Source organism: Cygnus olor, chromosome 3 (assembly GCF_009769625.2).
Source record: "Cygnus olor isolate bCygOlo1 chromosome 3, bCygOlo1.pri.v2, whole genome shotgun sequence".
NCBI classification, from domain to species: domain Eukaryota; kingdom Metazoa; phylum Chordata; class Aves; order Anseriformes; family Anatidae; genus Cygnus; species Cygnus olor.
Genome location: NC_049171.1, coordinates 96460259 through 96483170, shown reverse-complemented (window position 1 = coordinate 96483170; position 22912 = coordinate 96460259). Strand labels below are relative to the sequence as shown.

General features: G+C 40.3%; 1 long non-coding RNA gene across 3 annotated transcripts in view; it reads left to right on the top strand.

Moving 5' to 3' along the window:
• Nucleotides 1-4707: 4707 nt before the first annotated feature.
• Nucleotides 4708-22912, top strand: part of LOC121066795 — a 37935-nt gene continuing 19730 nt past the window's right edge. Inside the window, exons 1-3 of one of the 3 annotated variants that reach the window (XR_005817956.1) lie at nucleotides 4708-4879; nucleotides 21165-21253; nucleotides 22481-22588. This is a non-coding gene — a long non-coding RNA (uncharacterized LOC121066795). Of the gene's footprint in view, nucleotides 4880-6020; nucleotides 6305-21164; nucleotides 21254-22480; nucleotides 22589-22912 lie in introns of those variants that run through there. The other 2 variants (XR_005817957.1, XR_005817955.1) reach the window with 2 other exon arrangements.

Here is a 22912-nt window from a genome sequence, read left to right as displayed (position 1 = left end):
TTTGGTGTGGCAATGTGTAATTCACCTGTACAAATGGATGAAAGTTAAAGCAATGAGGCCAAAGAAAGGAAAGAAGGGCTGGGCCAGAAATATGGAGGATAGGAATAGATTACCTTGGTTAACGTGGTAGTTCAGGAGTTCATGAGAAGTTTGTGACTGCAGTTCACTGTTTTTCTTCTGCAGAGCAATTTCCTCTGTTCTCTTCCGCCCCTTTGATGTTATTTATTTTCTAGTAACACTGACCTTGTGCATTGAAAAATAGAGTTTCCTCCACAGAGAAGCACCAACTGAAGAGATTTTTCTTGAGTATGAATTCACATTTTGTAAATAAATTTTCTTACAAGTTTTTCTGTCTCATCCATAAAGTTGTATTTTATGTTTTAGGTTAAAGGCTTCAAAAAAGTGCGCAAACATCTTGGAAGCCTATATTCTCTGGCTTTCAATAAGATCTGAATTAGTCATTTAAATCAGATTTGAAAAGAGAGCTGAGGCTCATAAATCACTTGTGTGCTCTTGAAATTTAGGGTAAATTCTGAATGCAGTGTTTTTTTTTTTTTTTTTTTTTTCCTATGCATTGTTTGTAATGATAATCTAATGTTTAGCCAATGCTTGGCTGTAGAACAACAGAGAGTTGTGAGATGACCAAGCTCATTTCCTGAGCTGCATCTTTTTGTTTTCATAACAAGTCTTTATGTAGCATTTCATTTAACAGGCCTTGTGGACTATCTCTTGGTTAGATTCTACATGTTTCCTGCCACTTGCATGAGCTGAAAAATGTAACCTTAAAACCAGAGCCAATACAAATATTTTTTCATAGAGTGATGTAACAACCAGATTTTTGTTTCACAAAATTCAGACCTACTAACAACTCTGAAACTTTCCTCTATTTTCAGTCTGTCCTGAAAAAATGTTTCAGGCAGTCTCTTCAAACTATATATGTTGGTATCTTGTTACAGATAATCCTTGGAAGTTAGATCTTGCACAGATGGACATCGAGAAGTAGCCGCTACAATGTCCTGTCTAGTGGAAACTAGAAGCCTACCTTTGGCATCTTTTCTCCTGACACTTAAGGATGACCCTAGTTCATGAAAATGGAAAGAACTATTCTCCCTGAATAGAGACTGCAATTTATCATCCTGCAGATAAATCTGCATCTTGTCAGTATATCAGTCATTTTTATTTAATGCAAAAGTATAGGGAAAGAATTCATCAGCAGTGACCTGTTAATATTTGAACAAAAACAGGTGGTAAGAGCAGCAGATTGATAGAAACACACTTTTCCAAGTCATGTATATCCAAGTCTTTTGTGTTCATGTTCTGTTTTTCTGATATTGTGCTATGAGGTCCTGGCACTACTGAGAAAGCTGGGGATTTAGCAATGGGAGAAATTATTGCAGAATCACCATCCAAAAAAAAAAAAAAGTTAAAGTTTCAGAAAATTGGGATGTTGATATTCTTTGGATTAGGTGAAAATCTGTCCTAGGATAACCTGTGTGCATTGCACACGTGCATGGAAAGTGTCTCAGAGTCTGTATATTTTTTTCACTGTTTTGTACATTCATTGTTATGCAGAAAAGTTAGGAACATCTTGCAATTTGCCTTACAGTCAAAATCAACTATGACTTCCCCCTCCCCCACATAATTCCTGGGTGTAATTGCTAATTGGTGAGACTAACTTTGTAGGACTCATACTCTCCTCTTAGGCTTTGTAGTGGAAACCTGCACTGACAGCAGCTGAGTGAAGTACCTCTGTGTTTGCATGAAGACCAACAGCTGCCCCAAAAAGAGAGAGTCATAGTGGGTATTTCTGGAGAATTTGAATCAGAAAGTGTGATGGTAATATCAAGGCCAAGAGAAAACAGAATTGGAATCTAAGGGAAAAGTTTGCTCTATAGGCATAATTTTGGGGAAGAGGCCAGCTGAGACAGTCAAGGCCAAAGTTTGTCACCATGGGATATGCCCCTGAGAGGTTCAGCCAAAGGACTCGAACGTTGGAAGTTTTTCAGTGTTTTTTTTTTTTTTCTTTTTCTCAACCAGTGTAAGATTAATTTATAGTGTTTGGGCAGGGGGAGAAGTTGGGGGATGGGGTCATATTGGTGGCAAGCTGCCAAAATCTGCTTAACTTCTTTATCAGAAGAAAAATAAACTTTCATCTGCTTTTCTGATGTATTTGAGTGTGAAAATGGGTGTGTTGCAAACTGAATGCAAAAGCTGCTGCACAGCAATGAATTTCAAATTCTTAAAGTTTATGAGACATTATTAAACCTGTAGTTATGGTGGTATGTTAGCAATTGCTGAGTTTTACTAGCTTTACTTGAGTTCACTTAAAAAAAAATGAAAAATCTCAGTGAACTGCTGCTGCTCTTGGTTTCCAATGGCCAACGTTCAATTGCTGCTTGGATTTCTCTGCTGATTGCTTTGATTTGCTGCTCAAAGGCCAACATGTAATTCACTCAGTCTGGTCCTGAGACTGATTACAATTTTTAAAGTGCCATCTCCCGGTCTCAGTTTTCATTATTTATTTATTTAGATTGGTGAAAGGCCACTGCAGCTTGCTTTTCTATTGTGATCTTTAAGTGAGATGTGCCAGGTCTGCAACACAGACCTATTTTTTTTCCTCTTTCCACTTCTATCTAATTGTTGTAAAACTGCAATTTTTCAAGGATGCCAAAGCTCCCAAAATATTTTGATTTACACTTCTTTATCCAAATTAACCATTGGCTTAATAAGTTCCCCAGTTACTGAATTTTCCTGACTCTTCTGTCCATTTTATATATTTATATTTGTAAAACTTCTTTAAACATGACCCTATTTTTGGTCACCTTAGCTTTGCCAATCTTTAATGGTTAGGCCTAAACTTTGTCAGGTGTCTGCATCAAGAAGAATATATTTGCTTGGGCAAAAGTACACCAACATAGTCTAGCATTTTTCAGAATAATTTAAAGAAAAAAAAAAACCAACAACATGGTTTCATTTATATTTTAAGTGTAAAGTATATATAAAAAAGGTATTTTTAGTCAAATATTTTGAACCAGAGACCTGACAAAGTCAGCGATTTGGTTACATGGGTCAGAAATATATCTTTTTATATTTACCCTAAAAATCTTCTGATATTTGATGAAATTATCATTTTTGGGGGTGGGGGGGGGAGGGGGGGAGGGGAGGTGCTTGTTTAAGAAATCCAAATCCAAATATATTTTTTAGGAAAAAAAAGGAAAAAAAAAAAAGAAGAGGTTGCAAAGCTCGAATGGAATAAAGCATTAACACTTTGGGTGTTGAAAATTTCAGTTTTGCCCAGATATTGCCAGGTAATTTCTTGCTTGATGCTATGTTCTAAAATGCTTTTGGATATTCTGAAGCTATTAGGAATATCATTGAAAATGCCAAGAAGTCAAATATTTTTTTCCCAGAAGATTTAATGTAAGCATAGTTAAACAAACAAAGCCCTCTATCACATGTTGAATGTGAAGAAAAAGTGAAGACAACACTGTAGAGTTGCTCATGGTGGACGTGGCAGGGCTGCAGTTGAACGGGTAAGGGTTTTCCTAAATGTTAAGTCTGTCACAGGCAAAACAGTCTCAACTGGGGAAATTTTATTTTATTAATTTATTGCCAAGTAACATAAACTTTTAATTACTGATTTAGTATTGAGGAAATGATAATAATAATAATAAAAAGACAAAGAAATGAACATTTGGGGAAGCACCTGTTCTCCCCTTTCCCCAGGCCTGGCTTTAGTCTGACACCTCTCCTTCTCAGCCCTGTCACCATAGGTATCACCACAGCCTCGTGTGGTCCCCTCAGCGAGGTGATGGGCTGCACAGCAGGCTGGGGACACCAAACTAAGGGCTTTCTGCTGCTTTTCACTTGTTTTCCTCTGCCCTGGCTTGGGACTGCACCCTCAGGGGGTGTCCCCACTCAGGTGTGGGGCCTGTGGGCCAGTCCCTCAGGGGTGTCCCTGCCCCAGTTTTTCCTTTGTTTTCTCAAAACATGTCTTCCTCATGCATCTCCTGCATGAGCAGCTGATTTCTTTAACTACTTCTGGGCAGAGGTGCCATGGACTTCCCTGACAGGCTGAAGTTTTGGGGTGCTCAGTCAGCAGGGCCTGGTGGTGAGCAGCCCGGGACCTCCTCCACACAGGGCCCTGGCTACCCACACCCTGCCATTTAGACGCAGTAGAAATTTAGGAATGTTGCCTAGCTTTATTGATTCTTGCCTTTACTCCTTAAGTATATCTCTTGTAAATACAGGGCATTTTAGAGAATATTTGTTTAGAGCATCTGAATATGAAGTCACGTAGATAGGCATGTTATTTGGAATTGGATTATGCTGAACCAAAATGCTTTTGTGCAAGGGCACCTTGTATCATAAGGGTGGGCCAAGACATCTCATCATCAAGTGAATGCTAATGGAGCTTGCCATAATTAAATGTCTCTGAAAAACCTGGAGACAATTTCCTAAAAAAAAAGAAAAGCTGAAGGCATTTTGTTGTAAGAATTTAAGTTGCTATTTGCATATTGGCATATCTCAGAGATGCAAATCTCAGAGAACACATTCAGGTGTAGTATATTTGGTATGGAGCTGATTCATTATTAACTTTTATATTTAAGCTGCTCCATGAAATTTTACTTTAGTAGATATTTGCTCCTTTTTTTTTTTTTCTTCCCCAAATGTTACATATTAAGTTTTGAAGAGGAAAAAAAAGAATCAAATATCTTTTCCAATGTTTTCTGGTTCTGGGACTGAAAAGTTGCTCCAACAATTTTTTCCCTCTAAGTGTTAGGCACTGCTATTTGAAAACTTAAGGAGAGAAGGAATAGGATGGCAGTGTCCATTAAAAGCAGGGACTTAGTGAAGAGAAAGGACTGCGCAAACAGGAGTGAGTATTATAATGTTTTCATCCTGCAACTTTGTTATGTTGGTTTTTAAATACAGTTTGAAAGAAAATAATATCCCTGCTTATATTTGAACTGCAGTCAGCTCTCTGTGCAAATACCAATTGATGTGAATGAGTTATGCCAGCAAGAAATAAAGATAGAATATGTTATTTAAAAACCTCACTTGTCAGATAAAAGGGAGAATAATTTATTAGGTTTATATCTTACTGTACCTTTGGAAAAAAAAAACACACATTTAAAAATACAAACAGTGAAGAGAAAAGCATTGGGTGAAGAAGTACTGTTAAAAGAGCACATCTGTTTCAAATTCTTATTTGGGAAAAAAAATCCCCACATATGTTTTTATTTTAAATTTGCATGTGTGTTGTTATCCTTGTGTTAACTATTAGCTAAATAAAATTATTGAGAATCCATTTTTCAGTGGAGTCTGGTTAGCAATATTTGTACACATTGTGAAAGAGATAATTTGAAAGCTAATTGAAGCTTTTTGAGAAACTAATTTCCTCCAGATTCCTTAATTTAAAATACCTGCCTTTTGTGTACCAGTATTAACCAAAAACACTATTTATTTTGGAAATGAAATAATTTTACTATTCAGTTTGCATTTTTGACATGCCTTGCTGGAGTACAGCATTGCACAGAAGTATGTCACAAAGTTTGCTCCAGCCTAGCACATACAACTGTAGTGAGAACTGAATTGTGGAGGAAAACATTTGGTTTTGGTTAACGACGTACAAATATATAGCCATGATTAGTTTAGATAGCTATTTTTGATATACTCTTGTAAAGTTTTCTACTGAATGTATAGGGGGATCTCACACCCAACCTAGACTTTTGGCTATAAGTAGGAGTGAAATCCCACTGCCATTGAAATCAGTGGTAAAAAACCATCACTTTTCTTCAGTGGATTTTATCTCACAGCCTTTGTATGGGTCTCCCAGTTTCAGTCTGAAATTTTATAATGTGTAGTGAATGAGTGTTTGCTTTATTTTCAGTTGCAAGGTCCCTGATGTTAGAAAAACTACTTGTGCAAGTGTCTAGAGTCATCCCCTTCTGCATTTGTCACCAAATTAGGACCCTTGACCCTCTTCAAAGTCGGTCAAGAAGGATGGGACAATTTAACCCACCTGGGATGTGATCAGCTGGAGGGAACTGCATTGTGCTCTACATATATATATGTGCTCTATACAGGTGGGATAAACCTGGCTGTAGAGGTGCCCATCACTCCTGCACTTTCCCCTCAGGTGCTTAGGGGATACTGATCTTCTCCTCTCCGTAACAGCCGCTCTCAGGAATAGTCATTGGACTTACTGTAAAACAGGTTAAAAGCAAGGTGGGACTGCTGAAATTATCCCCAGGTAGTGGGTAGAGTAAGCCTGCTTGACGTGAACCAAGAAAGTCCACAGGTGAGAAAGGATTTTTACTGTGTGTCACAGGAACCAGAAACACATTGGATGCTGGTTTTTGAGTGAAAATAACTTTATGGACTCATTATGCTCCCTTCTCCACTGCAGAAAAGTCAATGACTCAATATTGTTGCCTCTGCCACTTTATTGCTCCAAAAAATAGTCATAAAAAGTAGCAATAGAGTCATTAGAGAGCTCTATTAAAACCATTGCTGTGCCTCTAACTGTTGCAGGAAAAGAAAAAGGCTTCTGGACCAAGGTTTTCTATCCAAGATTTTTGCCCTCTGCAGAGACGAAGGAGGCTAAAAAAGAAATCCCTGTCTGTAGTTCTTGCCAAATAGGCATGGCTTCAGTGTTTGGAGAGCCCCTCTCAGGAGGTCGGGAATGGTTTGATGTAGAAAGATTTATGGGTACTTAAAACTTATAATGAAACTGTTATCTTTGCTCTCTCTGCTCTTTCTAAATCATATAAAATCAGGTGGTGTGTACTCACAGTAGTATTACTAACTGTCAAGTCAGGTATAAAGCAAAAAATATTCCTGACTTGTGAAGAAATTAGAGCCGAGGCTGAAAACTGCTGGTGGAGAAGTGATTTTTGTGTTGTCTCCAATAGGGAATGAGGTGCTGCTCTTGCAAATCATTCACTGTAAGAAGACCTCGTGCCAAGTCTCATTAACTTCGGCAGGAGCTTCATGAGCGCTTGGGGATCCTGCCATTCAGAGCAATTTACGTGACCGAGGCCCAGATGGAGAAAGAACATTTTGTGCTGGAGGGCAAGGTTGGGAGCTGCTGGCAGCAAGAACAGCAGAGGGAGAGAAGCAGGGCAGGAGTGAAAGGGAGATAGATAGGAAGGTTTTAATGCAATCACTGTTGGAAGAGGTCTCTTGGTTTCAAAATCCAGCTGAAATACTTTCTCTCTTCTCCCCTCTCTTTCAGTCAATGAGATAGGTGTTGTTGAAAAACTTGTCTGTAGGGTGAGTTTCTTCTTTTCTCTCACCCCCTTTAATGAGAGTTTTGCTGATGTGGTATGAGTGTGTGGCATTAATAATCATTAAAAAGTGTCTACAAGTTTGAGAAGTTTGATTGAAAACAGGAGTGTATGTGATTTTGTGCTTTCGAAGTCAATACACAATCTATTTGTGCTATACCACAGTATAACATAAATTTGTTTTAAATGACTTTTTGTAACACTCAGAGACTTGCTGTTTCAACTGTCTTCCCCTCCACCCCCAATGGCTAAACACTTTTTATCTCTCTTTCTGAAGTCTTATTCTGTGCTCCATATGTGTGAGCTCTCCTTTTGAACACTTGCTATTAATTTTTATGGTTAATTTTTATGTTTGGTGTAAACGGGAAGCATGGAATCCAGGTCAGTCAGCTTGAATCCATGGGAAAATGCCCCTAAAATTAATTTATGGTGGATGAGATTGATGCTGAAAAGGCTGACTTGGTTTATTTAATTACATTTGGAGAATGAAGCTGAGGGCTTGACAGCACCAAACGGAGGTGGGCACAGCAAACCCCAGTTCTTGGCAGTCTTCGCTCACAGCTTTGTCCATGCAGCTCTTTAACGATTGATAATATGCTGCTCTTTGGCAACTCCTGAACAAAATCCTGAATTAATTTTGCACCCAGGGGAGAGTACAAATCACTGGTGCGATGCTGTTGATGGTGTTTATTTTTCAGTAATTTCAGTAGTGTGAAGAAGCGGTTCTGAAACGCAGAATTGGGGAGGGAGGAAAAGGAGAAGACTTCCTAACAGGAGAAAGAGGGTAGCAAGGGCAGGGAGAGAGGATATGTCTTATCACCATGCCCAAGGAAGAGTGGAGATTTTGAGAGCTGAAGACTGGGTATTGCTTCACCTGTGGAGAGCATGTGTCCTTGACAGGGATTTCTCCTTCCACGTACACCATAACTGTTTAGTGCTAGGTGGGCTACAGTCTGCTGGCAACAAAAGGATGTCAGCAAACTCATTTCTGTTTGTCATCTGAATTATCTTTAAGCTTCTATGATGGTGTAATTTCTTTCTATACCATTGAGGAATCAATTTTTAGACTGTAACATCAGAATAGATCTCATATATATTAGCAGAAGAACTTTGAGCAGAAGCATAAAGTGCTGCCCCTTCTCATTTGGCAAATGAAGGGAATGACTAATGAAGTGAGTTCACACACAGTTTCATTCAACTTGAATTTGAAAATGCTTAGCTACAAAAGTGCTAAGAATTTTCATTTCTGGAAAAAAAAAAGGATGACTCAGAACAGAGCTCCTAGTTCAAACTTATTGTAGTGATATTTTTTTTTTTAGCTTGGCTTCTTTTGTTGGTGTAGGAAAATGTAGGAGCTTCTGAAAATATTTTTCTATTTTAAACAAAGGGAGCTATGTTTCTGGGTTAGGGAATGCTGGCGCTATGTCTTTGTATGGGATCTTGACACTCTGGATCTATCATAAGAAAAAACAAGATTTTAGCATCGAGTTAATAGTGATAGAAACCTACCTTCTGAGTCATCAAAACTTAGAAAGTTTGGAGAAAAAGGAATTTTCTTAGGCTTAAATATGTTATTTTTTTTATTTGTATGTTCAGCCAAATTTCAGAAACAAAGGCATGCATAAGCGCTAGCACTTTGTTATGTTTCAGACAGTGATTCTGTAAAGCCCATGCAAATGGCATTTCCATATGCAAACACGGCAATGTATATGGCCACTTAGGTGTTTACAAGCATACAGCGTGTGTGTGTACATGGCTATGCAATGGTACGTGGACTTTGGCCACTGAAATGTTGTCAATAAAGTGCAAAACCATAGATGTATACATAAGCACATTCCCTGCTTATTAGCAACCTGCCATAAACCCCTGTTGACATAGCTATTGGTTGTGCATAATCATCATGCGCATTTTTAACTATCACGTTAAGATTCCCAGTTTCTTGTAAAATCAGTCACTACAGTATTTTCTTTTTTTATTAATACCTGTGCGTATGAGGTGTCTGACAGAGTTATTATCCACTTTGGTGATGAAAAACTCCTGCTGAGGTCCAGGAGAACAGGATTGCAAAGACCAGCATGATGTCTGTCTTATAAAGCGCTCATTCTTCTGACTGACCATCTGTGTGTGAAAAAGGACTGCTATTACGCAGCAGTAGTTCTGTTGAGTTTGGCCTCGATTTCTTTTTTCCAGATTCTGCCCAGCAAAGAGGGAGGGAGAGAAGGGAAAAGAGAATTTCATTGGGGAGCGGAGGAGGTGGGGGTGAAGGGAAGGAGGGCTGAAAGCTTAAAAAATGAGCGACTGGTAGAAGAGTACAGTAAAGTCAGTGAATAATTTTACTGTCCTGGTCTAGCAGCTTGGGAATGTGCCATGTAAAACAATAACATCTTCCAAGTGAGAAAGGCAGAGAGGGAGGGGAAAGTTAGGGTGCAGAGTAGGGAGGGGACTGGAGGCAAGAGAGGGATTGGATCCTTGAGTACAGTCATTGCCAGTTCTTGGATCAGCTACTTTTTATTTTCTTTTTTTTTTTTTTTCATTAAATATTTGACACTGAGTCAATGCCCAGGATATAAAATCTGTACTAGGCTGTTGCCATTGCTCGACAAATAACATTACAGGTAGGCTGCTGGCTTCAGGTTTTACCCAAATAAATCATTATTGCTTCTTTGGAGCCTTATGGACCTCACTTCTCTGAAATTGTTGTGCAGCACTGATGGAGATCTGGAGGCAGGGCTCCAGGAAAGATGTTAGGGCTGCCATGCGACTTGGCCTGGAACTTTTTTAATTTTCCTTCTGTCCGTCTACTGAAAATGTTATCCAGGGGCTTTTGAAGGCTTCATAGATTTATCCATGATTTCTAAAGGTCTAGTAGGCTTATCAATTCAGACACCTCCTGCCCATTTGCTCTGAGCCAGGACTACAGCGCATGTCTGGGATTTTGGCACAGAGGGCTTCTTGGTCAACGTGCTGAGCTGCCGGGAAAAATTAGCAAAACTGTGCGTGCGTTGCACAGTTACCAGGTGCCTTGGCAAGGAGAGTGCTGCTTCAGGAAGCTTTGGGTAAACTTACAGAGCTTTTGCTGCCAGCCTGTTTTCTATGCCTGGTTAGACAGTGGTGTGTTGCAGGAGTGTTGGCCTTCACGTGTGCCACGGAGGACAGAGGAGGCTTTCAGGGCACGGAGGCCCAGAACAAAGGGGCTGTCAGCTCGCCGTTGGAGAAGACTTCCTGTCCTGGTGGAGATGGTATATGAGGCTTGGACAGTGGCCACCCGCAGCCTGGGTTTGGGCTCACATGAATACAATTATTGTGGTATCTTGCAGACATCTGGTTTGGAGCAAACTGATGCTGTGACTCAATGTGGCCCTTAGTTCTTCATTTAATTAGAAGTTAAACTCCAACAGGTCTGATGCACCATCTGGTGAGAAGATGTACTGTGTGTGCTCCTGGCTGTGCCCCTCCTCTTCCCCCAGCATCAATGCACTGGGGACAGCGACACTGGGCTGCTGCTGGATTTCATGCCTTTTTTCATCAGTGGCTGAGTGAGTCCCAAGAGACATTTCTCTGGAAAGCTGCAGCAAACATGAATTTCAGCTGCCGGTTTGACTGGTAGTTTTTTTCTGGAGGGGGTGGAATTGTACCAGGCTCTGGGCTTCAAGTGCAAGTGGAGGGACAGGGCTAAAAACCCAGAACACTATTGGGGATATTGGATAATATCAAGCATTTGAGCCAGTGGTGATAAGAAGCAAGCCCCAGATCAACCCTGAACTGGTCTGAAGAAAAAAAAGAAAAAAAAAAAACAACAAAAACAACCAACCAACCAAAAAAGCCAACCAAGAACATCAAAAAAGTGAGGGATGGGAAGGGAGAGGGAAAAGGAAGCTGAGCTTTCTGCATAAGGTCTTTTCACAAAGAGCTAACGTACCATAGCGTTTACTGAGACCCAGCAATGAGGTATGGAAGAGAAACACGTTGCTTTACTAACTCATAACCCATGTCAGTTAAGAAGTATTTCATGCTTTTATGAGGATGGATGTGGCAAGCCTCCAAGAAATGGGTGAAAATGATGTAGAAAACACTTCCCCAGTTAGCTAGAACATTGTAATGATGTAATAGAAGGAATGGTAATCACAGGAGGGGGAAGTTACTGACACAGGTCTGTTCCATGTCATTCAAATTCTTCCTGAACTAAAAATGGGAAGAATAGTGAAAGTACAAGATTTTCTAATAATACAAAACTATTCAGGAGAATCTAAAATCAAGTCAACCATGGGGAGTTGTAGGCACTATTATGATGCTGAATGGCTGAATCTGATCTCTCAGGTTATTTTCTCATCTCAGTAAATGAAGAGTGAAGAAACTAGTGCAAATTATACTTATTCCATGACATGCAGGAAATAGATATACCCATTTTGGGGGGAAGCATCTCAGGTGTCGTCATGGACTGCTCTGACAGTCAGGTAGCATTTGGTAGGAAGGAAATAGAAGTCAAAGTACAGAGCATCATGCCACAGTGCAGTCATACCGTGTCTTCTGTGCGCAACTCTGGAAATCCCGTCACTGAAAAATGCAAAGGGTTTTAAGAAGAACTGTAGAGATGGATCATAAAAATGCTATGGAATGACTTCTACCTGACAAAAAGCTTGATAGGCTCCCTAGGCTGGAAGACAGTGACTGCAGGCAAGGGATGATCATTGCCTCTAAAAGCAATGAGAGTGAATGAAGAATAGAGAAGGTGAATAATAGATGGAATTCTCTATACAGTATTTGTCATTCAACAGGAGCTACAAACACTCATTTAAATTCTCAGGTAGCTGATTTTAGTCAGGCAAAAGGAAGTATGATTAAGTCATGGACTCCGTTGCCACAAAATATTTTCCTGGACAAAAGCATAAGCAGATCAGAAAAGTATTAGGCAAATTTGAAGATGATGGGTTTGCAAGTAGGTATTAAACACGATGGTGCAGATGCAAATTTTCTTAGGAAGTCCCTAAGCTGGTACCTTGCTGGTAGCTGGATGAATGTAGCAGGGAAAGAGTTACTTCTATGTACACCTTTTAGATTGGACTACATGCTCCTTCAACAGTGCCTAGGTTATGAATCATATTTTTCCCCACTTGCTAGCATAAGAAATGACTGAGAGAATACTTGTCAGCCTGATGCAGGTGGCAGAGCACATTGCTGAGTGAATGGGGAGGATGTTTCTGCAGAGCTTTGTGGGGAGGTGAGCTCCTCACAGCATGCCAAGTGAACAGTGGTCGTGGCCAGGGTGCCCATGCCCCTCTCTGGCTTTCCAGGTGGAGGGGATGATGGAAACTACTACAAGGCAATGTGCTCTTCATTTAGCACAGTTCATCAGTCTTAGTCCCAAAGGTGATTGAAAACACATTTTTACAACAGAGAAAATGAATGGCCACAGTTAACTGCGTAGATGGGAATCTGCTCTGGGAAAGCAAACAAAGGCTGATCAGAGGGTTGTGTTCTTGTTGATAGTGTGGCTGCTGATATTTTTTTCCATATCGGTGTCAAAGAGGGAAACCAGCAGCTCCTATGCCAATGAGAGGCCTATCTGCTATGAATGTCAGCACTTTGTAAACTACTTCACTCTACTCCCTGTCTCTTCCCTTCACCTCTAAGCCCCTGCTTTAATAAAAGTTTTGGATGGAGAGAGATTCCCTGGAAGACTAAAATGTGCCGTGTAGATGTACTGCAAGTGTGTAGAAGAACAGAGTGTCTTTTTAACATGTGCTCCGGGTAAAAACTCTTATGGTAAAAAAGAGTAAGAAAGTGAGTGAGAGAAGACAGGTGAAAAAGTAAACATGCTCTGATCCAGACACAAAAGCTAATAAGAAAAGAGGGATCAACAAAACACTTGATAACAAGTCCATGTGAGTATTCTTGAACTTTGAGTGTAACTTAATGAGTTGTGCTGAGGTTCTGAAATGCTGAATGCTTTTTAGGTGGTTGTTTTCTTTTCTTCCTTTTTGTTTCACTTCTGATTTCAGTCCAAAAGTGGAAAAGCAGGAAATCCCCAAAGAAAGGTAGTTCTGGAGATTTCCAGCTCATTTTGGGGCTCTAGAGATTCAGATAGTTTGGGTAAACCTATGAACTTTTGGATGTTTATCTGAACTGAACCTGAACTCTAAATCTTCTAAGGATCACCCGGCTAAGTCAAAGGGAGGAAGGCCTATAATGATAATTTTAATGTTCTTTTCTCATTCATCCATGGATATGACCCTCCCCAGCCTCCTGGGAATTTCTGTGTGCTGCATTAAACAAAGGAAAAGCTAAATAGTGTGTATCACATATGCACAATTAAACATTGTATGCACCATTACAGTTTCAGCTGCTATACATCCCAGTTGCAAGTTGCTGTCTTTGGAGGAGGATTTAGCTAGAAAACAGATGACTGTTTCCAACCTGACATTGCCTCTTATGATATCTGTCTTTCTTATCAGTTGAAGAAAACGCTAGAAACAAAATTAATATGCTATAGGGAGCAAAACAATAAAAAGAAAATGAAGCTCATTAGCACTATATAAAGTATGTGTTTATTTCATTCCACTGAATTTTTAGAAGTGAATATAGTAACTTTTTCCTTGTCTGACCTTATAACCACAGCATCTGAGTTTTTGATGTATATCTGTGGAGACCTCTGGGCAACAGGGAACAGTTTATAATCTCTCTTCCATGGAAAAGAATTCTGAAGCACCAAAGATGCTATCATAACCTTCCTGATGTCAAAAGCAAAGCACTAGCCGATTTTTCTTGCAGATTTTACTAGAAGCAGTTAATATAAGAAATTCATAGCAGAGGTAGTAATGAAGTCAAGATTTTCATCTACTTTGTCAAACTGTCTGCACATACCCCATCATCTACCATGGTTATCACTGACTCAAATTTGTACTCCTGTGTCAAAGGTAAGGAAGCTATTATACCTTCCCTGCTTGTTCTCCAGCTGTCGTATCTCCTGTCCTTTTGCGACTGTTTCAGGGAAAACAGTGATCTTACACTTATTAACAAATGTGCAAGGTGAAAACAAAGGGTCTGTGTTCTAGTGCCCTTCCAGATTCAAGAAAAATAATGGCTATAACAAATTTTCCTTAGTGAATCTGCAAAGTAACAGTTTGGCAGCAAGCTGGAAGAGGCAGCGTGCCTCATTGTTGAGGTATGGCAGTATGGTGCCCTCTGCTCCTGTCACCTGTGTTGGGACACCATACAAGCACAACAATTAGCAGCCTTTCTCCAGTCTGTGGGGAGGGTTAATGACCACTTGATAAGGTCTTACTCTCTGGTGGTGCCTGAAGTTACGAGGGATAAATCTGAAGCTTATTTTCCAAATGCCTTTCCAAGTTATCCTTTTTAATGTTTATGACTGTATTACCACAGCAGCAATCATTTGTGCCTTTTGAGCTACCTGCCACTGCGGGGGAAATTCAGAAGAACTCTTTTTGTTTTCAAGGGAATGTGGAAGCCATCAGCTGTCACTCTGGACTCCTGGGTTTTCAGCAGAGCTTGGCGTTCAGTAGGGGCACGGGCTCTCATCAACTTCTCTGTGTGGGAGTGGATGCATATTGAGATCTCTTCAAAACTTGAGGACTGCTGCTGGGTTCCTCAGGCATATGAGATGTCTGTTGTGGCGTTCAGACTGGGCTCAGTCACAGATTTTTGACAGGGCTCTCAAATCAGAGTTAATTTATGCTTTCAAACGGGAACTATGTTGGATTCAGTGACTTTGCAGGACTTCCATATTATTGAAATTTGGATAGTTTTCTGTTTTCCTGTGCATGAGGATCCATGCAGGCACAAGGTCCACAGATATGAAGATACAAGAGCTGCAGCTTAAGGAACAATTTTCATCAGTCTTTGTGAACAGAGATTTCCAGTTTGGCATACTTACCTTGCACATCTTCACATGGCACTCAGTCTTTCTAAAGTGCTGCAGCCTAGTGAGCGTGCTTGAATAAAAGCACTCTACAGCCTCATGAAACTCCTAGGAACATTGTAGTGGAACTGCTTTTTTTTTATCCTAATGAAACCAGTGGAATGAAGCACTGAAGGAGAGAAAGATATTAAGGAACAAATCTTGCAGAGGTAACGGCTTAGGAGAAACATCCATGCCAGCAGGATGCAGGAATGCCTCCTAGATACACTTAACCTGGTATGTGCAACTGTGTTTACATAGCAAATCAAAGAAGATTAGCTACTATACACAAAGTCCAAGGAGATCTGAACCAGGGGAATTATACTTATTCAAAGGATATAGCACAGCAAACTTTTTATGATCAAAGATTGCTTTGGGGCCTTTCCCACAGAATGAACACTTAGCCTCTTCTTGAGATATAACTGTAAAACTGATTCAAGTGTTCACTGTCTTGAAACATTTTTAGTTTATCCCAATATGCGTTTTTCCTCTTCTTTTCTCCTAGTATTTATAATATTTATTTTGCCATCCAAAGAATGGTTATGACCTTCTTCTGAAGGCAGAGCATTTGATGCATACTTACAAAATTGAATACTTGAAAAAAATATTTAGATTCAAGTCTTGTGATATCTCATTCTGGAAACATTTCACAGAGGTTTCAGTGAACACCAGAGGTTTCAGGGTCACCATCTGCAGTAAGATTCTACCGCTGATGCTGCTTTATCTCAGAGAGAAAGACAAACGAAGCAATAAAATGGGATTTTCAGTGGAAATGAAATCATTCAAAGGAGTGAAGCATAAGAATAAGCAGTCTCTCACACCCTCAAAAGAGGGTCTTTCAACTGGGGCTTCAGATGAGGAAAAATTTCCACTGGAGGTGCAATTAGGAGAAATAATTGGGTCAGTTGAACTCTGGGTCAGTTGGCCTGGACCTCGTTGCCTCTTAGGGCTGATTCTGTACTGAGCTACTGGCTCAGCGGAGCGCAGAGCGTGACTATACGTGGTCTTTGTGGAGCTCTGATTCATCCTTTTCTGAATCTGAGTGCAACAGGCTGAAGCACAGACTATTAACATTGCCAGACCATAGGGGAGCCAAGATCCAGATCCAGATGAGGATCTATACAGTGTGGTTTGGATCCTGCTCGTCCCTTGAGCACTGCAGCACACCATCTCACTTTTGCTTTCCCTTGTTTCTCGTATTTGTGAGTCATGCAATTCTGTCGACTCACAGCCTAGTGTCTTCTCTCCTGGTGAAGTCTGAGAACGATGATTAAAGTCTTATGTTCTGTTATTCCACGAGTTGCCATGGAAATGAGCTTGAGGTTGCAGATTTAGTGAAGTATCCTATCTTGTGAAACAAAGGTGAGAGGGAAGTGATGCTGTGGGCCAGAAGCCTCATGTGAGAGTCTGTTGCCTGAGATCAGCCGAGGTCAGTCTGGCTGTCTTGGTACTTGCTATTTTGTCTTGCAGCATGTCAGGAAACCTCATTAGGATCTGTTCTCATTAAGAATTATTCATTACCTAAATACAGATTTTAGAGCCTCATTTCCTATGTCCTTTTAATAATAATGGCTGTGAAATTTTGGTTGTTTAGTGACTGAAACATTTTTAATTGCAGAAAAAGGAATAAAATATGCCAAAAACCTAAAATATGTGGGGCAAAATTCAAGAAAAGCTGAGAAAAGTACCAACACACTCCTTATTAGTACAGGTTGCAGTGGATGTCCAGAGAAGAGTATAAAAACAGAGCATTATTAGAACAATCTTTCATTGTTGAACTGTTGAAATAACCAGTAATCTGCAGTCTAGGGACTTCCCATTACAGGGATTGTATCTTCACCTTTGTTTTATGCCAGTGGTCCTAGCTTCCTTCATATTTAGTATGATCCAAAATTATCCAAGATTTTGCAGGCTGGAAGAAACACCTCTGCATGAAGTTAGAAAGGGTGGCGCAATCTCTGAACAGCCGGTATTATTGTTTCCTAGTTGGTGATACTGCCAAGTGTGTAGGAAACGAAATTCTTCCTGTACAAGTATTTCCTATAATTTGTACCTTAATTTCCACTATGCTGAGTAAAATCACTTCCTGTTCTGGGGTGGTCTTTGTTTTCTCTTTGGGTGTATGAAAAGACTGGAAAACGATATGGATTGCTCAGGATTGTCCTTTTCCAGAGCTCTGTGCCGTGTGACCTGTGGGATTGTGCTGGGAATTTCCCCCCTCATATCTGAGCCCTGCGTATGATTTATAGGAGAAGAATGAAAGTCCTGACATTTGCAACACAGAAATGTCTATTGCTTATTTCCCAGTAGAACTTTTGACTTAAAAGATTTAGATGCTTTTCTTTATTAAATGGAGTGTATACTTCAGTGTTTTCAACTCAAAGCCCATCAACATATCTTCATATTTTGTCAAGGGCCCAGCTGCCAATTCTCAGTGGAAGTGCTGTTAGCAGTGGTGGTAATCCAGCATGGTGGTCTGAGGAAAGGATAGGAGCCAGACGTTTGCATTCAGGCTCCAGTTTTCTCCTGTATTTGGCTACAGTCACTGAAACCAAAGGTTTAAAAAATAAGAACCAAAACAAAACAGTATCTGCTTTGTGATAAATAAGCTGGTCACCCCAAAATCAGATCCCCCCACTTTTTAAAACGTTTCTTACCTTTGTGTCTCTGTTTCTTGATCTGTCAACTCTCAGGGGTGCTGTATTTTTTAAAACAAACGTGGCTTTTTGATAGATGGTTTCAGTGCAGTGGTTAAATATGAGAACATAAATGTGTGGATGGCAGATTAGGTTGTTAATTTTGGTCTGTAATTGCAAACTGAGAGTAGAGAAGGAAAAGTTGTACAAAACCAGATTATGTATTTGAGACTTGAATTGCTGCCATTAAATCTCCATGTCGCTCTCTGTTATGCAAACAAGACCCCAGCACCCATACTCTCTGCTCTGGCTTCCAGCTCATCCCCACTGTCACCACAGTGGCATTTGGCAGTTCCTGAGGTGGGAGAGGGAGCTGAACGTGTGCTGCGTGGTGTCCTGCAACTCTGCCCCGACACAAAACACACTTCCCACCTCCAAGATGCTTTTTCATGTCTTCCCCTTCCGAGCCTTCGCTCTTCCCCAGCCTTCACAGGATGGCGCTCCCTTTTCTTTCAGAAAAGTTTTATGTTCTGATTGCTAATTTTAACCTGGTTATTGTTTGTGAAATCAATAATTGGAAAAAGTCAGTTGTTGGTTAACAGCTTTAGCGGTAAATCAGTTCCAGCAGCTCTTTGCTGCTGCTAGCATGAATCCACGTGCTTCTCAGCTAGAAGCTCTCGTCTCTCTCTCCTCTTCTCTCCCTGAGATCCTTTGCTGGATCCATGTGGTGTTGGGGATGTAAGCACTTCAGAGGAGTGTTTCAATATATGGTTATGATTCTAATTTTTGGCGTCAGCTTTTTATTGCAAGTTGTTGCCTGGCTGGAGGCGTGAGAGAGTGTGGGAGCAGAGAGGGCTCTCTACCATGTGTGAAGCAGGGAGACGGCAGGCAGCAGTAGCAGAAACAATACAATAGCATTTCTCTGGAGCATGAAAATGGGTTCTGGAGCAATCCCCTTGGCCCCTACTCTCTTCGAGAGATCCTACCTATCCTCTGACTGATATGTTGGTAGCTCTGGGGTTTTTCGTGTGGGCCATGACAGTTCTGCTTGGAGGAAGGGTTAGAATTTCAACCACAATAAATGTTGCAGCTCAAGTCAGTAGCATGCAAAGTGTTTTGGTCTGGCATGAAGTATAAAATCCAAACCTCTGCTTTAACATAAAATCTAGCCTAGGTACCAGTGATCATTATGTATCCTGTCTTGAGTTTGGTTTTCTTGTAGGTATAAAAATGTAATGAAAACGTAAGAAGATGTGTTTTTGTGAACACATACAGAATAAATGTCCTGATATGCATTTTTTTTTTTCTGTTTTATGTTAGGCAGAAGTTGATACTTACACATAAAAACAGTAAATGCAAACAAATTTCCAAACAAAACCCTAGTAATAACTGTAGGAGATTGTGAGAAAGTATCAGAGATGTAATTATCCTCTGACTAGCACTTAATAAACACAGAGATGCAAAGATAAAATTGAACTCAAAAAAATAAAAAAAAGGAATGAAAAGAAGTCAAGGAGAGATATGCTCAGGTTTAGGCTCTGTCCTGAGGTGATCTTGTGTAGCAGCCTCAGATACTATCAGACATTATTATCATATATGCACAGCACCACGCACAACTCTCCCTAACAAAGCACTGATGCACCATGGTTGATAGGAAAAACAGAATAATAGACATTCCCTGGGACACAAAGGGAGAAAAAGCATCAGACTAACCTAGTGTGGAGGCAGGTCTGATCCAACTGATGTTACTAATTTCTAGTCCAACATCAGCCCTGCTAACCATAACCTGGCCTCTTTGAGATTGAACAGGTCCCTGACTACCACGTTGTTGTATGCTCTGAGTTCTGCTGGGCTTCTAAAAGGAATAACAAGACCGAGGGCAGTCCTCTTGGTGGGCTGAGGGAAAGGGCACAGGCGTGCCCTGGGGAGGTGACTCAAGGCTGGATTTGCTGGGCTGTAGCATGCTGAAGCAGCTTGATGGAGGCTCCTGAGGGGCATTAGTGGAGGTTGGAAGTTCCCAGGGAGGTGGCAGTGCCAGCTGTGTGTGGTCTGGGTGTCTTATTCTGCGGTGCTTACATCTCCACACAAACTACAAAGGGAGCAGAGGTGCCTAAATGAGAGCTAAAGATCCCACTTAGGGGTTGGGAGTGAGGTAGACTGTGTGTTCTCATGTATTGTGCTTGCCTGTAAGAGAAGGCTTTGTGGTTTGTTAAATTTTGGATGAGTTTTGGACCTTCCTGAAAGTAGTCAGGGAACAAATGAGTGTACAGAGTCCTTCTGAAGGAGAAAAAGATGGAAGTATTCCATGGAGATGTATTAAAGTAAATCCAGAAGTGAACTGATGACTTTACAACTCTCAAGCAAAGTATTCCAGATCATTTGTCTTGTGCAACGGGATCATGCATGAAATATGAAAATGCGTACATGACCTTCTTTTAAACTGCTGTGATTTACTGCTGCCAGAATGATGAGAGAATGAAGATGAGCGTATGAAGAAATCAATGTTATGTGGGATTGCAAAATGACGCTAGGTCTGATGAATCCTCCTTGAAATCCTTTAACCACAAGAAGTCTGCTGCTTTGCTCAGATGTTGCAGAGTGGATATCTCATCCACTCGGATTTGGAAAGGCCTTAGCTCTCTAAATGATTTTCAGCAAAGTGGTGTTTGTCTTCCTTTAGTATGTGTTTATGTTTTGTGCAATCTTGTGGATGAAGTTAAGTTCTGTTGTCATGTTTATTTTATTTTATTTTATTTTATTTTATTTTATTTTATTTTATTTTATTTTATTTTTAATTTCTGAAAACCTGAATGTTTTTATTTCCCTCAGTGGCATAAAATACTAAATTTTAGCTTTTTCAGGTTATTCAGCAACCTTTATTTGCCTTGCATGGCTAAATGTGATTTTGTTTAAAAACTACTCTACTTTAATTAATACTTTTCTTTCATATTTATAATTTGACATGTTTCTCCCATTTTTCTTAGCCTTCTCAACACCTTTGTTCTGCAGCTGCTGTCTTCAGATGATAGTTCTGAAGCAGGCAGAGGAATAATGGAGGGAACCAAAAATTTTGGCTTTGTTTCTTCAGAAGATGCCATTAATCTGCTGAAATAAAGAAAAAAAAACATATATTTTGAGCTAAAAAAAGGGGGGATAGTATAGCCTTAAAATTATAATACAGTTGTGTTCAAGACAGGACCGTAACATGACTTCTGGTTTTCATCACCTGTTTCCTACAGTACAGGAATAAATGTATCTGATATTTACAACTTTTTTTTTTTTTTCTCCTTTTCTCTATGTGCTTTTGTGAACAACTAGTGCAACAAGTGGCATGCCTGAAACCTTGAGATGCCTCAAGCAGACATTGTTTTCCAAACATACTGAGTTCTCAGCATCAGGTCTGTTGGGTGAGTCAAGCCAGGGGTCCAAAATCACAGGTTACTTTTGAAAATCTTTAATGGGCTTTGACCTAACCAGAATTTTGGCCTGCTTAAGAACTAGCATATAAAGTTCAGTGCAGTAGTCTACGCAAACCCCGTGCCAGCCTCAACTCTTGCTTCCTCCTCCCAGGGGCCCCTGAAACGTGGCAAGGCTTTATTAGACCAGGGAGTTTCAGTGTCTTCTTCTCAACTCTGCTACATCTCCCGTAGCAAATTTCTCTATTGCTACAGAGTCCTCCGCTGTAGGGCTGTGAGAGCAGGAGAGTTCTCCTTCATGGCCCAGATAATTTCTGCTGATGATAATGTTCCTACCAGAGATGCTGGCTGAAAGCCCTTGCACATGAAACTGTCTTCAGTAACATGCTTCCCTTCTTACCAGAAGGGGAGGGGATGACATCTCTTTCCCTGAAGCTTGCGGCCATAGGGCTTAGACTGGTCAGACTTTCCCTTGCTTCTGCTTAAAAGTAGCCAACACTTGGTAGGACAGGGCTGTGTCCTCAGGGGAATGCTGCAGAGTGTGTTAATTGCATAAGCATCTCAGCTTGTGGTAAGTTTGGCTGTACATGGGCCTGATTCACCATTACTTTGTGGTTATGTATAACACAGAGATTTCTTTTACTCAGTTTTTTATTTTATTTTATTTTTATTAGAAAAACTGTGCTCAGACAAGATCAATCATTTTAGTCAATTTCCAGTGTTTTGATGAAAAATCACATCTTGTAATGTTTATTACTATTGGCATATGTTATTGTTATTGCTGTAATTTTCAGTCAGATGTGTAAGTTTGTTTTAATTTTCAGAAGTAAATTTTTGCCTTGGGCCTGTATTTGAAAATGACTTTTTTTCTTTGGATCTAATTTGACAAAGAACTGTCCTTCAATAGGGACGAGATCAGCTTGGAGGGGCTTTGTTCAGGTGTCAGGATTTCGGGACTGGCCTTTCAGTAGATGAGTCACTTGAAATGTAACACTTTGTGGGAGCAGAGGGAGAGGAAACATTCAGTTTGTGTCACTTCGGGGCATTCTAACCATCAAATTTCATGGTTGCACAGCTCAGTTTTGTTCAGCTGTTGCTAGCTGTGTTCCTGATACCACAGCACAAAAGCTGTGGATCTCCAGAACAGCACACCTGGGGCTGAGGAGCTGATGTCCACACCGAATGCATCTCAGGTTGTTTACCTTGGACTCTTTCTAGGTGGCTGGAGTGCAGTAGGTGTGCTGCTGGAGTGTGGAGCTTCTTCCCATTTAGTTTTGTCACCCAGTCTGTGAGCCTCAAGGCTGTTTGAAGTGCAACCAAAGCATGGTAAGTGGGATGATAAAGACATTTTCTTCAAAAGCTTGTTCCTAATTTGAAACAGAAAGCTAGTGTGGTCACACTTCCTTTATTTCTTATGCTCAAAGTTTCCTGACACATTATCTTCTACATAAATATCCCTCGCATGGTTAAATCTTCGGAAATATAGCTGTGCTGTCATGCAAACTTAAGCATTATTTGTTTTTCCACAGTGAACAAACAAACAAAAAAATTTAGTATTGGAAGAAGTCCTGTGCAATGCGCATCAAAATATGTGCGCATCAAAATTATCTGCAGCAAGCATCTTGTGTGCAATTTTCATCAATTCAAAAT